Source organism: Cydia splendana, chromosome 2, assembly GCF_910591565.1.
Source record: "Cydia splendana chromosome 2, ilCydSple1.2, whole genome shotgun sequence".
In the NCBI taxonomy this organism is placed as follows: Eukaryota; Metazoa; Arthropoda; class Insecta; order Lepidoptera; family Tortricidae; genus Cydia; species Cydia splendana.
Window position 1 is genome coordinate 27,702,586 of NC_085961.1, and position 17,928 is coordinate 27,720,513.

Here is a 17,928-nt window from a genome sequence, read left to right on the forward strand (position 1 = left end):
TGAACACATGTTTATCAGATGATAATTTCGTAGCAATGTTTATAGTAGGTAAATTACTGAAGTACGAAATTTTTCTTTAAATTCCTGATAGACCTTAAATAAGTTTTATACTGTTCAATTGTTTCATCCCCATGTCGCCTCTTTAAGTGACTGAGGAAGTTTGAAGTGGTCTGTGCTCCTGAGATTTTGACGGTACGTGGCAGACATTGGACGCAGATCCCGACGAACTTCGTCGAAGTAGAATCTTCGGGACAGAATTTGAAGAACGTCCCGTCTAGAACTGTGGGTCTTTTCACCTTATCCCAATCTGCAAAGAAACATAATAGCGCCATGGAAATAAATTTACATAGTATAAATATTGAATTGTTATCCATTTTAATCAGAGGTAAATGTCATTGAAAAAAATGCAAGTGCAGATTTTAAATAAAACATAAATGCTTAAAGTTGGCTCGATAAAAAAAAGAAAATATGTCCTAACTTTCATTTATTTTCAGTAGCACATTTGTTACCCTGCAAGCGTTACATAGCGTGTAATTTTAGTATAAAATGGCTAGTGAACAATATAGCCGAGGGATTTGTCGAGCCAAATTTTAAACAAATGTATATTTTCAGATAAGTTTAGATAGAAGGTAAAACCTTGCGCGACGAACCGCGACTCACCATATCTTTTTTAATCTATCGTACAATTTCAGTAAAGAGTACATTCAATCTCGCTACGGCGTCATCTATTGGATTACAATCCAAGAGTCAAAATGAAGCGTTCTCGATAATTGATCAACTATCGTTTGAACACATTTATTATCGATTTATCATTAATATCGTAGCATGTTAATTAATGGAGGACATCGAAATTTTTCTTCAAATTCCTTATAGACCTTAAATAAATTCTATACTTTTCTATCGTTTCATTTCCATGTCTCCTCTTTAAGTGGCTGAGGAAGTTTGAGTTGGCCTGTGCTCCCGAGATTTTGACGGTACGGGGCAGACATTGGACACAGATCCCGACGAACTTTGTCGAAGTAGAATCTTCGGGGCAAAATTTGAAGAACGTCCCGTCTAGAACTGTGGGTCTTTTCACCTTATCCCAATCTGTAAAGAAATATTACTGCTGAGCAAATAACTTTATGGAAGATTGATAGAGTTAGACCAAGAAAAGTCTGCAACTATTTTGATAGCATACGCAGTGCAAGTGTTATTTATACGTCATAATTTTATAGAAGTTTGACGTTTAAAACAACACTTGCACTGCGTGTGCTATCAGAATAGTTGTAGACTTATCTTGGTCTAATTCTATTAAGACTGGGCTAACCCAAAATCGTATTCTTTATATTAGATTTTTACCCAACTCAATCAATTAATCAATTTTAATCATTTACTGTCCTGACAACATTTACACCGAAGATGGATTATAGAGAGCGTGCATGAACTATAGGGGGCAGCAGATTTTTGGCGCGAGGCGTAAATGTGACGTTCATGCTTTCGATGTAGCCCACAAGATGGCAGAACCTACTATACACAAGGAAACGTAAATACCTACATAAAAACATAAACACAAAAATATGTCTAATATTGATTTATTTTCAATTATAAGTACACTGTTACCCTGAATACCACAGCAGTGTTATTTTAGTATGAAATAGGCAGTAGCCGAGGCATTTAAGGAGCCAACTTTTAGAGTAATAGTAATATACGGATATATCTTGCGTCACAAGATTTGCGCGGCGAACCCATATCTTTAGAAGGAAGCGAAAGATATGGGTTCGCCGCGCAAATCTTGTGACGCAAGATATATCCGTATATTACTATTACTCTAAAAGTTGGCTCATCATCATCATTGATCGATAATCGATTATTCGATTGTTACCGAGAACGCCTTAATTGACTCCTGGATGGGAATCCGATATATGACAGCGTAAATAGTGAGACTTTACTGATTTAGGTCATTGCTCGATCTTGATGCAGTATCCCACAAACAGAATGCTCGTGTGAACGTTACAATATTATCACGAAAACTACTAAGACGGGATCCTGCATGTACCCGCAAGAAACGAGATCTTCAGTGGGAAAATATTGTCAATGTTCAATAAGTTATACTATATAGGTATATTTAACTATATCAGATTCAGATCATTTCGTAGCGTGTTTCACCCTTTGAACGTCACGCGCCATCGTAAACCTTACCTCTAGGGTTGCCAGATGGTCGTGATTTGGCGGGATTCTCCCGATTTTTAGCATGTGTTCCCGATTCCCGACAAAGTGAAAACTGTCCCGAAAAACAGCTTCACGTTATAAAACAATAATTTCATGTTCCGAACTGTCGTCGAGCGAACGAGCTGATGTAGTGCCAATAATGTAAAACATCGTTGTTTTTAATACAATTACTTTAATTTGGATGTATTTTTTTTCCCGAATTAAGCCCCAAAATCCCGAAAAATTTATATTGTTTCCCGATAATAGCGCCTTTCGATCTGGCAACCCTACTTACCTCTGCGGCTGTCTTTAGCTGTCAAACGGTTCGGAAGAGAAAACTACTGGACAACTACGAAATTTTTCTTTAAATTCCTAATAGACCTTAAATAAGTTTTATACTGTTCTATCGTTTCATCTCCATGCCTCCTCTTTAGGTGGGTGACGAAGTTTGAAGTGCACAGACCACTTCCTGAGATTTTGACGGTACGGGGCAGACAATGGACACAGATCCCTACAAATTTCGACGAAGTAGAATCTTCTGGACTGAATTTGAAGAACGTCCCGTCTAGAATTGTGGGTCTTTTCACCTTATCCCAATCTGCGAAAAAATAAGAAGCAAATAGCGTTACGGAAAATAAATATTAAGAAAGGCTTTAGAGCTTTCGTTTTCTATGGTATAAGAGGCAAACAAACATACGAATCGCCTGATAGTAAGCAATTACCGACAGCACCAGAGGGTTTGCAAGTACGTTGCCGACCTTTAAGATGGGCGTACGCTCTTTTCTTGAAGGACTGAAGGGAACGGGAAGTTTTTCGGAACTTGAAGCCATATTGCGCTAATTCTGCGTGATGGGTTGTCCGTTCTACTCTTGCCAACTCAAATCAACCAAGAAGCCTCGCGACCCTTAATTGGTTGGTTGGTGGTTGGTTTAATAAGTTGGTTAAGACCGTTTATTATGTTTAGTCAAGGTCGTTTACACTACAGGGTACAACTTTTGAGTTAGTACCTATACGTATAGTCAGCATAAAATAGTGACGGCCAATGTGGTAAAATATATCGTGACACACCTTTGTTAATATACATATAGAAATAAGGATGAGGACCCGATCCCTAACCTCTAGTTTAAACGATAGGTATTAATGGATTGGAAAGTTCATGCTCGACCATAATTTCAGAATTAAATATTACATGTTATATTAATTTCCTTATAGTAGGTATGTGAGCACACATGGTATTAAAATAAAATAAACAGTCACAGAAAATGTATTTTAAATGAAGTAATCTGTTTTCAATATCTAAAAAGGAATTAATATTTAACTATTCTAGACAGCAGAGTCATTTATGTTATGTATTTATAGCTACACAGAAATATGTAGGTAGCTACTTTTTAAATAAACAAAATACATATTCTCATTGACAACCAAAAGTACTTCTAGCCGGAGAAACATACATTTTCACTTCAGAACAATATATTGCCCCTCTTTAGTAACATGGAACCTGGCTGGCCCATGCGTATGCGACTCCTGTATGTCAAGTATCCTATTGTCCTGGTCCAGTTTAACTTTGGCCTTGCATTTCAACGTACTCTTCCTGGAGCAGTAGTAGAGGCCGTTAGCGACTCTGTTGTACGTGAAGTTGTTTACCATCAGGACGGTGGTCCCCATTCGGGATGTTATGAACATAGGCCCTGGAATCACATTTAAAAATCTTATGCACTTTTGTATTAAAGGTTAACCAATGCTCCAAAGGATTAGTATTAAATAAAAATAATAAATACTTAGGTGTTTTACATACCTGTCACCTGCAATAATATGTTACTCTTCGAAGGCCGCAAAAATATGTGACACGCTCTTATGGCTCTACAAATAAGATCGTGTCAGATATTTTTGCGACCTTCCTTATTGATAGGAAAAAAACGAAAACACTGTAGGCAAGGCATCTTAAAAACACCCAGTCTTAGTTGGAGGCAATGGCCTCACGTCTGGTAATTTTCAAAACACCCCTTCTCTATACGTAATGTTTTAGTAGAACACTTTTTACATTGCCAACGTGCTTTCCTGTGGCACACTGTACACATCGCAGTTGGCTTGTAAGTTTCTTGGGAAAGTGTCCACTATCTTGACTCAAAGGCACCCCTGAAGAAGGCTTACGTCTTGTGTGGGGTCTTTCAGTGTTTACACTTCACTACACATTATAAAACAAAGTCCCCAGCCGCGTCTATTTGTGTGTTTGTTCGGCATAAATTCAAAAACTACTGAACGGATTTTCATGCGGTTTTCACCAATCAATAGACTTGATTCTTGAGGAAGGTTTAGGTGTATAATTTGTTAACCCGTGCTAAGCCGGGGCGGGTCGCTAGTTTCAAATATAATCGGGTAATACTTCGGCGAAACTGAATCTGGCCCATTTTGCCATCAGTGGCTAGAAACATGAAGATGCCACGTATTAGCTACCGCCAAATCTAACATCTTAATTTAAAAGTTCATCAGGATACTTGTTCAATAAAACAAACATTGAGATCTTTGATTTATTGATAGGAAAAGTTCACAAATTACATAAACAAGTTAATGAAAAATGTAATCAATAAATACTTAGGTGTTTTACATAGTCACCTGCAATAATGTTACTCTTCGAAGGCCGCAAAAATATGTGATAGTCTATCAAATCCTATAATCTATCAAAGTACTTAATGCTAAATAAAACTGTAGCACATTATTTCCTTCCAATATTGCAATAGGGACCGTGCGCGTTGGAGGGTCTACCATCTTGTGGCCTGAATCGGAAACATATGTGCACATGTACATTGCCAAAGCAAGTGCTACCATCTACCGTTCTCGTCGGTACGTTTCCTTGTGCATAGTAGGTTCTGCCATCTTGTGGGCTACATCGGAAGTATAAACGACACATTTACGCCTCGCGCCAAAAATCTGACGGCTCCTATGCTGCCCCCTATAGTTCATGCACGGGGCCTATAGGTAGAGACGCTCCTTTTGCATTTCCTCGCTTGTTTCTCGTTATTTTGAAAATATAAAAAATACAGCTTTTCAACTTCACTTTTTGATAATCACATATTCCCCTTTTTGAGTTCTATGCAACACTGGAGGTTCATGGTTATGTTCCTTTGCATAGTTTAAGGTATTGTCTTGATTCAGCCGAACTCGTGCTTGACATTTCATAGCGCATCTCTTCGAGCAGTAATAATAGTTATTGGTACTGCGATTATATGTGTAACCGTCGAACAGAAGAACATTGTGGCCCAGTCTACTTTTTATAAATATTGGCCCTGAAATCAAAAAGATTTACAAGATTTTTTAAGTAACCTATTGAAAGCATTCCAAGGAGTAGTGCCTTGCAATAAGGGTCGGCTGTTTTTAGGGTTCCGTACCCAAAGGGTAACAACGGGACCCGCTGTCCGTCTGTCCCGTCTGTCTGTCACCAGGCTGTGCCTTATGAACCATCATAGCCAGGCAGTTGAAATTTTCATAGATGATGTATTTCTGTTGTCGCTATAACAACACATTATACTAAAAACAGAATACAATAAATATTTAAATTGGGCTCCCATTTTGCGATCATAATCGCAAGACTACAAAATAAATGGTTCTTTTAAAGATAAATATCAGTCCTAAGTGTGGCCGTGTCTTCTAATTATTTTAAATTTTCCCTAGGACTTACCTATAAATTATATTAGAAATAAATAAAACGGTAACTTTAACATTTTTAATGACTAATTATTAATTCCACGTTGCATCGTAGCTCTCAAACGGGTAAACCGATTTGAATGCCTTTTTTTAATTGTATTTCCGTTTCATTACGTTGGTATGCTTCATTTTTTTTAAGTAGTCACACTTATATATTTAAATTATTTTATACTGATATATTCTCCATCTTTGGTTATATGGAAAACAGGCCGTTCATGGTTATGGGCTTCACGTACATCTCTTAAACTGTTATCTTCATGCAACCTTAGGCGTGCTCTACACTGCATTGTATTTCTTTTAGAACAGTAATAGAGCTGATCGGTATTCCTGCTGTACGTGAAACCGTCGTGGTAAAGAATTCTATTGCCCCTTTTTCCTGTTATAAATATTGGTCCTGAAATCAAACAAATATACATATACACATAGTGGTTTAGAAACGTGCACACAATATTTTATTCAAAACTTTCCGCTTTCTCTGTTTTACATTTTGGATCTGAAAGACGGCAATATAAATGAACATAAAAAACCGTTGTATTTTATTTAAAGGTGACATTCAGGTGATGAATGCGGCAGCAAGATACTGTTGCAACATTACCGCTACAGTGTTGACACGGACTATCTGCTGTATTCGAACTTCAAGATATTCACAAGACACGACTTGTACTAGATCCATTCTAGATACGTTATAGTTTAGATATCAACTATGTAGTTCTCTTTTGCAGCGCAATTCGGGCAACCAATGTCACTTTTACGTTAGATAGAGTAAGATATCTATTAGATGTGAATTGGATCTCTAAGTTATATCCTGTGGAAATCGTTCAACAGTATCTCCAGACTCGCGCAAATGTCAAATTTGACAGGTTAGATCTTAAACATATCGTTATCGTATCTTGGTGATGTCTAAAAGATGTCTAATAGATGTCTATTTCAAAATCAGAATCGGGCCCTACGTCAATGTCACTGTCAATTTCCGTGAAAAATAGCCGCGCATCACTCATCCGTCACTCATTTTATCAAGGATAGGTATTGACAGGGATACCGCCAGCGATGGATGACTATTATTATTATTATTTATTTATTAAATATTTCTTAGTTCTTAAGTATTTGTAATGATTGTGTTTGATAGTGTTTGTAAATAATCATTTGTTAGTGTGGCTATTTAAGTATAGATCTAATAACAAAAACCCATTAAATTGAGCAGAGATTCCGCGTGCTAAGTAAAATGTTACCTAAGTTTAATTTGACAATAATGTTTAATTAATATATTTATACATTTTTATTAAAGTACATCCACATCATACATATTATAACTTACGCTAAAAACATTTTAAAGGTAATAAATACTGATATATATGACAATAATGGAGTACATAACATTGACAAATTATAAAGCATCGCAGTGAGATCAAACTTAAACGCGGATAACCGCTAGTGGCAAAAACTTAGTGACTGCCGCAATTATTCGTGAAATATTTTTGGAACGTACATTTTTATTATTGATTTAGTGACTCATTTATTTATTTAAATTAATAAAAAAATGGTTATTCATTAAATTTATAAAGTTAAATTTTTTAATATTAATTTCCATACGTGTGGCGTAATATGTTGCTTTCCGAATCTATGTTAACCAATACAAAGAGCATTATACAATACATTTATTTGCTCATAATAACGTATTCCCCTTTTTTAGTTGTATAAATCCTCGGCGGTTGGTGATTGTGGTGTGAATATACATCCACAACCTTATTATCCTCCAACTTCACTTTAGCCGAACATCTTAAACTGTTTTTCTTTGAACATCGGTAGTACCCATTTTGTTGAGCGTGATACGTGAAATCATTAAAATATAGGAGATCTCTCCCACCTCTTCCTGATGGTATAAATACTGCTTCTGTAACAAAGCGTACTTTATGAAAAACTTCGTACGGTAAAACCACTTAACTAGTCCGAAAGCTCCCAACTTTGGTCCAAAATGAGCTTGAATCGTTCAGATTAGACGTGTGCGCCGCGCCGGCGCGCCGCCGCCGCCGGGCTTTTTTGCCACGCCGCCGCCGCCGATAAATGATCGGCGTGAAATCGGCGTGACCTTGAGTGTTGTTAATCAGCTATTTTCACTTGATATTTGGATTACAATAGGATTTTTGCATTATATATGTTACAGTTGTCAAATATATATCAATTATTTATTAAATGAAACCACAGAACACCGCCTCTAGAAACCTAATATTGGCCATTTTGTTCCCGACGCAAATCACCAAACTGTGAGGTGCGGGAGGGGTGCCCACGGCGTTGCGATTGGTCGTTTTAAACATGGCGCGCTGACACGTGTAAATGTAGGGATGGGACATGTTCATTACAGGTAGTGGGTACTGCTACCAGTGACATCGAAATTTATTGTGGTAAAATTGTTACCAATTTAGTATACTTAGAGTAAACTTACTTAATAATTATACTTATTGATTAATTTAATATTTCATTAAGTAATTTAACAATGTACCTGAAATTTTTTACTTAACATATTAGGGCATTTCTGTTTAAATTACCCAGAACTTGAATTTTAAAGTTTAGAATTTTTATATTATTTCCACTCAGAATCGCAATCTCTTTCGATACGAGAAAAAAGTGTCGCCAAAATCTCATACAATTATTTTCTTTTGTCCGTTTTATTAAGGTCATAGAAGGTTGTATTGAAAACATATTCAAATGGACCAATAACATATGCCTATTACAAATCAACTCCGAGTTCTCTCGCACTTCTTTGAAGTTCATCATCAGGTCCATCTCGTGACATGAGACCTAACTGCTCACCTAGAGGATTCTAAAAAACCCATACAACATATGTCTATCACAAACCAACACCGAGTTCCCTCGAACTTCTTTGAAGTTCATCATCAGGTCCATCTCGTGACATGAGACCTAACTGCTCACCTAGAGGATTCTAAAAAACCCATACAACATATGTCTATCGCAAACCAACACCGAGTTCCCTCGCACTTCTTTGAAGTTCATCATCAGGTCCATCTCGTGACATGAGACCTAATTGCTCACCTAGAGGATTCTAAATAACCCATACAACATATGTCTATCACAAACCAACACCGAGTTCCCTCGCACTTCTTTGAAGTTCATCATCAGGTCCATCTCGTGACATGAGACCTAACTGCTCACCTAGAGGATTCTAAAAAACCCATACAACATATGTCTATCACAAACCAACACCGAGTTCCCTCGCACTTCTTTGAAGTTCATCATCAGGTCCATCTCGTGACATGAGACCTAACTGCTCACCTAGAGGATTCTAAAAAACCCATACAACATATGTCTATCGCAAACCAACACCGAGTTCCCTCGCACTTCTTTGAAGTTCATCATCAGGTCCATCTCGTGACATGAGACCTAATTGCTCACCTAGAGGATTCTAAATAACCCATACAACATATGTCTATCACAAACCAACACCGAGTTCCCTCGCACTTCTTTGAAGTTCATCATCAGGTCCATCTCGTGACATGAGACCTAACTGCTCACCTAGAGGATTCTAAAAAACCCATACAACATATGTCTATCACAAACCAACACCGAGTTCCCTCGCACTTCTTTGAAGTTCATCATCAGGTCCATCTCGTGACATGAGACCTAACTGCTCACCTAGAGGATTCTAAATAACCCATACAACATATGTCTATCACAAACCAACACCGAGTTCCCTCGCACTTCTTTGAAGTTCATCATCAGGTCCATCTCGTGACATGAGACCTAACTGCTCACCTAGAGGATTCTAAATAACCCATACAACATATGTCTATCACAAACCAACACCGAGTTCCCTCGCACTTCTTTGAAGTTCATCATCAGGTCCATCTCGTGACATGCGGCCTAACTGCTCCGCTGGCCTAGAGGATTCTAAAAAAACTTACACAACATGTTACCTATATATTATGTCTAAAATGGTACAATACGGTATGACGAAGCACGAAGTTTCCGCAACTGAAAAACCATCATCGTCACATCACTAGTCGAAAGGGAAAGGGATAGCGCATTGCATTTTCAAGTTGACGAAAAGGGACGGACATACTTCGCCTCTGCTTACTGACCAGTATAAAATGAACCCCGCGGACAAGAAACATTATTCAATGAAATAATGAATTTCGCTTTCCTGTGGGATGTTATTCCATCTGTTTTGTAAGTAGAAGTCTTAGATGACTTGCCACACCATTTTACGCTGCAATATCCCATGATTTCTCAATGAATTCAATAGTTTACGATTTATTTTCTTAGACTCGTGCACACTGCTAACAGGTCGTAACCTTGGGCGCAACTGATCGAAGTGGCGCGCGAACAATCTTATATTTGACCTATACACCATACGGGCGGTGACCGCGAGTCGTCCTATAAGCTCGGTCTATAGGGGTTGGTCTGTGAATGAAACAGAATAGCCAGTTGCACAAACTATTTGACACACGAATTTAAGTAATCCTTAGTGTTCAGCGTCAAGAAAGTTGACGTCATTATATGAAGTAGGATTTTTTCCTGTAAATTTTGTATTCACATTCAACTATTAAATAATTTACGCCTTCACCTCACATACGAAGTGAGAATGCTATTACATGAAAATACTTACATTGCAATTAACTAGGCAAAGAAAACACAGGGCTCATGTACCATGGAACCTCAATGAGCAACAGAAAAGGAAAACTAACTAGCTAATGTTGCGTTGCGATCATCAATATTATCATCCTTGCTTGTACTATTGTCGACTAGCTTACGGAAATAACAACAAGAAATGCAATGAAATGGCGGCTCTTCGTGAAAATTGAATTTGAAAGTTCTAGAGTGGTCTTAAGATCAACCATTCCAAGACCAAAGTAATGGTTGTAGAAAGTTTGTATATCTTGGTGGTACGAGTTCTCGTCTTTCCTATATTCCATTATGGTGCCGAGATGCTGAGCCTCAAAAAGGGTGACGTGCAAAGGTTGGCGCTTTAGAGATGTAGTGTTGGCGAAGACTGCTGCTGTGCTGCTTATACCTAGGACAGCTAGAAGAACAAACCCCTTAACTGGGGTTTCCACAACATCTTTCTTCGGACATATTATGCGGTTTCCAACGCATGATGTGGCGAAACATAATATGAATTTAGGCCCAATGAATGGCAAACGTGCTCAGAGTGGAACATGTGTGAGATGGTCGATGGCTGGCGGCAGTGCAACGGCTTCTGACAGCACGAAATTGAGACAAATTACATGTGGTCGCAATCGTCAGCAATAAGAAAACGAGAAAGAAGATACTTCTCACTGAGCCTGGTGCTTGTACGACAAGAAAACCATTAAAGAAAAGCCATAGCAGTCCACTATGTCTAGGATATTGCAAGGATATTTGATGATAAGCCATGTACAGCATGACAAAACGGAGTTACACAGAGATACTAATCTGGTCGACAGTCATTGGGACCAGGTAACCCCTTAATACAAGCCAGTTACTAGCAAAATCAAGTTATTATACCTATCCTATTTATATTCATTTACAAACCCCATTTTACTCAAAACCTATTCAAAACTATACGTAGATTACGTAGTTCACTTACTAGCAACCTGGATTAATCAAAATTTTCAAGAAAAACGACAGATTAATGATTTTTCTTTAGAAACCTGAAAGTCAAGGTCACGCCGATTTCACGCCGAAAACACGCCGCCGCCGCCGATTTTGCGGCAAACGCCGCCGCCAATCGTTTTTTAATCGGCGCACACGTCTAGTTCAGATGTTAATATTGATTGAATGTCGCGGTTTTGCGATAACAGAAAGCTAGAGTACAAGCAATACCTGTTTATTCAAAAAGGTTATTTGGGTACACTGCGTTCTATCTCAAAAAATACCCCTGTTTGATAATTAGATTCATCCATTCTATTCTTCAAACAAAAACCTCGCTTTTGACATTGACATATCTAATCCATATCGTATTCTAGACGTAATACATATTTGACGTATCTTAAATTTCGAATCGGGCCGTATGTATTTATTGAAGACGCCGCCTTGTTTTCCTGACAATAACATCTCTTCCTGGAAGTCGTTGAAGAGAGTGCCAATCACTCCAGCACCCTTCAAAACACAAGCCCTCTTCACAGGTAACACACATAGAGTTCACTAACTTTTTGATATTCTTACGTATGCAAACATGGCATTGTCTACGTGTCGTCCTAGTAAGAATACGAGGTGAGTGCACCATGTCCGTCCTTAGCCGCATGTCTTCCGGAATAGATGATGATGATATCTGTCGGACATGTGATGGGCGAAGTGCTACTATGAGTGAATTTTCTAGCTTTTGTTGTTGTTGAGCATGTTGGACTTGTGGACCACAGTTGCTGTACTGGATAAGTTTTACTGTAATAATTAAAGATCAAAATATTACAAATAAATTCGCAATAGACCCGAGAAACATAGTCATTTCGTCTAACTTCGCGTTCCATAGAATGCAGTCACCGAATTAAACGAAAGCTTTTCAAACTGTAGAGAGCACCTAAAGGTGACATTCGAATGTCAACTGCAGGTGCATTAATATTGTGATATTACTACGGCGGCGTTGACGTTGCTGCTCAGATCAAAATTCCTTGATAAAATGAGTGACGTTCGCCAGTTCAATCCGTTACACATTGTCTCAAAGAAATTAACAGATACAGCGACGGCACCGCGGCAGTAATACATCTACAGTCAAAGGTAAGATGATAAAATAAAACTAATACTTTGTGTATTCCAGATGTATTCCAGATCTTATAGTGAATAACATATTGCAGAAACTTAATATAAAATCAAACCTGTTGAATGAATAGAGCGGCTACCATGTTTAGCCGTATTTTTAACAGAAAATTATAAGTATTAATCAAACACAATAATCCACATCTCTTTATTTCTCCAGAGCCATTTTACACGCAAAATTAATTGTAAAAAAATATGTGTTCACCAAATAAGTAGGATTCAGACTTAATAACACATTAATCAAATGTATGTATAATAACGTATATAATATATATGTGTTTAACTTAATTAAGGGTAACATTCCATTTCTGACAGCAGCTGCACTACCAGTACGAACGCGTCGGTGTTATTGTCAATTTCCATAGTACAATGAATGGTAGTGCTGCTGTCGTTGGAAATGGACTGTCACCTTAAAAAACAGATTTTTCGGTATAGGTTTTCGCTTACTTCACATAGCCAATGAACACATTTTTTTAATCAATAAAAGATAAGAAAGAACAATTTATTTCATGACAATATACAAGCCATCTTTAGTCTTATGTATATTAGGCGGCGGGTGATTATGCTCTGAATTCAAATACACTACCTTATTACCGTCAACTAACTTGACTTTTGCTTTACATTTCAGACGGACACTTCTTGAGCAGTTGTAGTTCCCTGAATGTTTTACGTGGAAGGTGTAGCCGTCGACCAATAGGAGGTCGTTGCCTCTTCCGGTGGAGATGAATACTGCTTCTAAAAAAAGGTACGTAATATAAATGTAGTATACACATACACAATACATAAATATACTTTCTGCAGTTTCTGCTCTGTGAATTTACGATGTCTTGGAACTCCGGTAGCAGTTTAAGAAGTGTCATACGGTGGATGTCTCTAGGCGCCTCTCTAAGGCGCTAGCTAAGGGGCTAATAAAGGATATGGTGAAAATATTCGCTGTCATCATGTAAGTCTCGGTAGCTTAGTTGGCAGAGCGATAAGCTAGTGATCCAGAGTCGCGAGTTCGAGTCTCGCCCGAGACTGTGAGTTTTTCGATTTTTCCTTTATTTATATCTATCATTCTGGTGTCGTTTGCAGACGTTTCTGCTTGATACAAAATTAATTCATATCATAGGTATAATAATTAAACACAAAACAGGTAATTTGATCTTTTACTCATTTCAACATTGTAGGACCATTTTAGCATTTATATGTACCTATACCTAAATTACTACCTTAAAAGTGCAAGAAACCATGTCGTAAAGTCGAAAGGGTCAAAAGTAAAAACGGGAGTGTATTACTAAGACTCCACTATCCGTCTGTCTGTCTGTATCTCATGAACCGTGGTAGCTAGACAATTTACATTATTTCTGTTGCCGCTATACTTAGGGCATACTGAAAATCCCTGGACTGCCCGCTTAGAGAAAATAAGTCTTTTCATATACAGAAGTATATAAGTCTTGTATATCAGAATCCAGAAACTTTCAGTATGGCCCACGTAACAACAAATATTAAAAACAGAATATAATAAATATTTAAGTGGGACTCCCATACAACAAACGTGATTTTTTGCGTAATGGCACGGAACACTTCGTGTGCGAGTCCGACTCGCACTTGGCCGCTTTTTTATCTACGATTATGCTGGACAATGTACTCCCCGCTCTTAGTTTTATGAATAGCAGGCGGATCATGATTGTGCACCTCATCTACCAACACTATACTATTTTGATCATCCAACTTCACTTTAGCTCTACATTGTAACTTGATTTTTCTAGAACAATAATAATTTCCTCTAGACTGTTCGCTGTACGTGTACCCGTTGACCATTAGGAGATTCTTGCCTCTGCCTGTCGGTATGAAGACAGCTTCTAGAACACATTGAAAACCTAATTTCTATAAAAATAAATTTACTAGGGTCTTGTTTTATAGTATATGAAACAGATATTTGTAATTTGTCAACCTTTAAATACTGCTATAAACTCCTAAAGCCATTGAAATTCTGTAGTTCAGCTTACATAAATAAGTACAGGCTTGTCAATTGTTACATACCAACAAACCAAAAAAAGTACGGGCTTCTAACTACTTGAGCAAATGCTTAGACTTAAAAGTGAAAAAGGCTACAAAATCAGCGGTTTACCCTAATAGCCTTTTGACACTTTAAAACCTAGTAGGTATATACCTATTTGTTCAAAGTACAACTCTGCAAGCTAATGTGAGAAAATAATATATCGTTATAGGTTTTACAATCTGACTTTAGCTGGGTACATACGATTAGATACAGCAGGGCCGCTAACCAGACCGTGAAGAATACATTTAATGATAAATAATGGTAAATTTATTATAACATATTTGGACAATACAATTATTATGTTACATTAGGAACCAGTACACACTGTACACATAAATATGCAGTTATTTACTCCATTTGTCTGGAGGAGCGGTCACGTGTCTTCATGCTCTTTTCTCTCTTAACACGGAGGATCATGGTTGTGTTCCTCATACGTGTACATAATTGCATTATCAGCATCAACTTTCACTTTCGCTTTACACTTCAACACGGTTTTCTTCGAGCAGTAATAGTTTCCGTGGGTGATCAGACTGTAAGTATGACGATTATATAAGAGAAGCTTCTTTCCTTTCCTCGTCGGTATGAACATTGGACCTAAAACGAATAATGTAAAAAAATTTAGTATTTTTAATGCATATTATGTAGCAATCTGGTAAGTAGCAATGTTACTGTAAAGCAAGGTAAACATATTTTTACAATACTTAGTATATATTGTCTAGTAAACTATGTGAAGAAAACGAGGGGAGGCCTTTGCCCAGCAGTGGGACACCAAAGTAGACTAATAAAAAAAAACTACGGCAGGTAAGATTGTAAGGTCGGTTAAACATTTATTGTGTTAAATTCTGTTAAATCGAAGAATACACGCGTTCATAGTATAAACTCGTTCAAATGTAAATGTAAACAGCCGCTAATCGCTCCGCTACCCGCAGGCGTTCAGACGGCGGCCTTAGAATTTAAATGCTTCAAAGAAAACTTTTGTGCTGAAGCATGTACCGTCCTTTTTTGAAAGATACATAAACCAGCGAATCATGGTTATGCGTTTCATTTGCATACAGAATTGTCTTGTCTAGATGTAACTTCACTTTAGCTTTACACTTTTTCGAAACTTTCTTCGAACAATAATAATTTCCGTTGGCCATTAAACCCATTAAACTGTATGTAAAACCATTATAATAAAGTAGCTGGTTTCCTTTTGCTGTCGGTATGAAGATTGGGCCTAAAACAAAAACAATAAATTACAAATTGCTAAAAGTTTACAACAATATCATAATTTTAATAACAAAACTTCCGTGAGACACAGACATATTATAGTACATTTCGATGCTAGTGCGGAAGGTATGTCATTACTTCACGAGTACCGAGATATCTTGCCACGAGCCGCAGGCGAGTGGGAAGACTCGGGACGAGTGAAGAATGACATTTCCGCACGTGTATCGAACGACGTTTTTTAATACAGTTGCGAAAAAATAAGTAAAACATTGTTAATCGTACACTAAACAAAAGTGGTAACAGTGACAGCTCGCTTAGACGTCGTCTTTAAGTATATTATATCTATGGGCGTTTGGCAGCTATTCCGTTCCATTCAGACACCTTATTAAGAACGGAATTTTCAATATTCAATATTAAAAAATAAACGTGTTATAATGATGAAGAGGTAAGTATTAAAATATGAAATATGTATATTTTTCATATTCTTACATTAGCAGTAGGTTTTTATGCTGATTACGACGTTTAAAGGAAACTAATATTAACACTCATCAATAAGTAGTCGTGAATTGGAACAAGTATAAATTTAAAAAAATTGGAAAAGTAAAAAGCACTAGTTCGACATAACCAACTTTCCGCACGCTAAACAGCTACGTAAAGTAGCACTTTGTGAGCAACTGTATTAAAAAATATATTAAAAACGGGTCACTCACGTATTTTAAGTCGAAAAACGCTCGACAGACGCGCGGTACGGAGTGAAACATGTCGAGCGTTTTTCGACTTAAAATACGTGAGTGACCCGTTTTTAATATATTTAACAATATCATAAGCCAAAATCTAAGAATACCTATAAAAAGGTATGCATCTACTAAATTAATTAATTATGATGTTACTTAGGCCGCGGACTAGACGCAAGCGGCGCGGCTAGCGGCAAATTTGGTCGAGCGCAATGTATGAGTATGAATGGCCTTGATTTGCCGCTCGCCGGGTCGCTCACCGCTTGCGTCCAGTCCGCAGCCTTAAGTATTCTAAATTTTATAATGATGTAGGTATACATAATCCTTAACACAAAAAGGCCACAAAAATCTTAAACTATTTATTTTGTTTTAAAAACCACTAAAAAGATGAATGCTAGACAAATACATAAACAATATTATACTCGCAGTGGTACCTTAAAAATGGATTGCATAAAATTATCCCTAACGTAACTTATTCTTAGTGCAACTATTCGCAACGGCAAAATACTGTCCATCTTTAGTTTTATGTATCGTCGGAGGCTCGTGGTTATGGGACTCTTGCACGTCCACAATAACATTATCTTTGTCCAGCTTTACTCTGGCTTTGCACTTCATCAAGTACTTCCGTGTGCAGTAGTAAATGCCACAATTGCTCTGGTTGTAAGTATGCCCGTTGTATAATAGAATTTTGTTGCCTCTATTTGACGGTATGAATATGGGACCTATAAGAAAATTTATATTGTATTTAAATAAGAAGTTGAGACTTGAAACGTTTTTACAGGCAATTCAGACAGTATACATCAATTTGATTTTCTACCTTAACATAAACAAAATAATAATATACTCAATATTTAAATCAAATAATGCTTGTACTTTATAGACTTTTTGATTATTACGACAAGGTAGAAATTGAAATGTATAAACACCGTATAAGTCAAGTACTTACTAAAGACACAAACTTTTTTTTTGTATTAATTAAAATATATTTATTTATTGATCAAATAAGTAACACAGCATTACAGTATAAAACCAAGGCACTGTGAAACTACAAAATAAAAGAATAGAATAGAATAGAATTCTTTATTGCGAAACCATGGTACATTTAGTTGTTACAGTAAAAGGTTGTGAGAACACATGGCACCCTGTTAGGGCATTGCAAATAAATCTTACTTCTAGGTAGTTTATGAACATTAGAACTAAGCCTAATTTTAAATTTAATTAAAACATTTTCTTAACTTATTTCTACTAACAATTAAATTGTTGTACCTATATTATTATTTACACAGGGGATTAGTATTAGTA

General features: G+C 37.0%; 1 non-coding gene across 1 annotated transcript; it reads left to right on the forward strand.

Annotated features, from left to right (window-relative positions):
• Positions 1 to 13,586: 13,586 nt before the first annotated feature.
• Trnat-agu (transfer RNA threonine (anticodon AGU)) lies at positions 13,587 to 13,658 on the forward strand. The gene has a single exon. It is a non-coding gene; the product is annotated as a tRNA-Thr (tRNA).
• Positions 13,659 to 17,928: the final 4,270 nt, after the last annotated feature.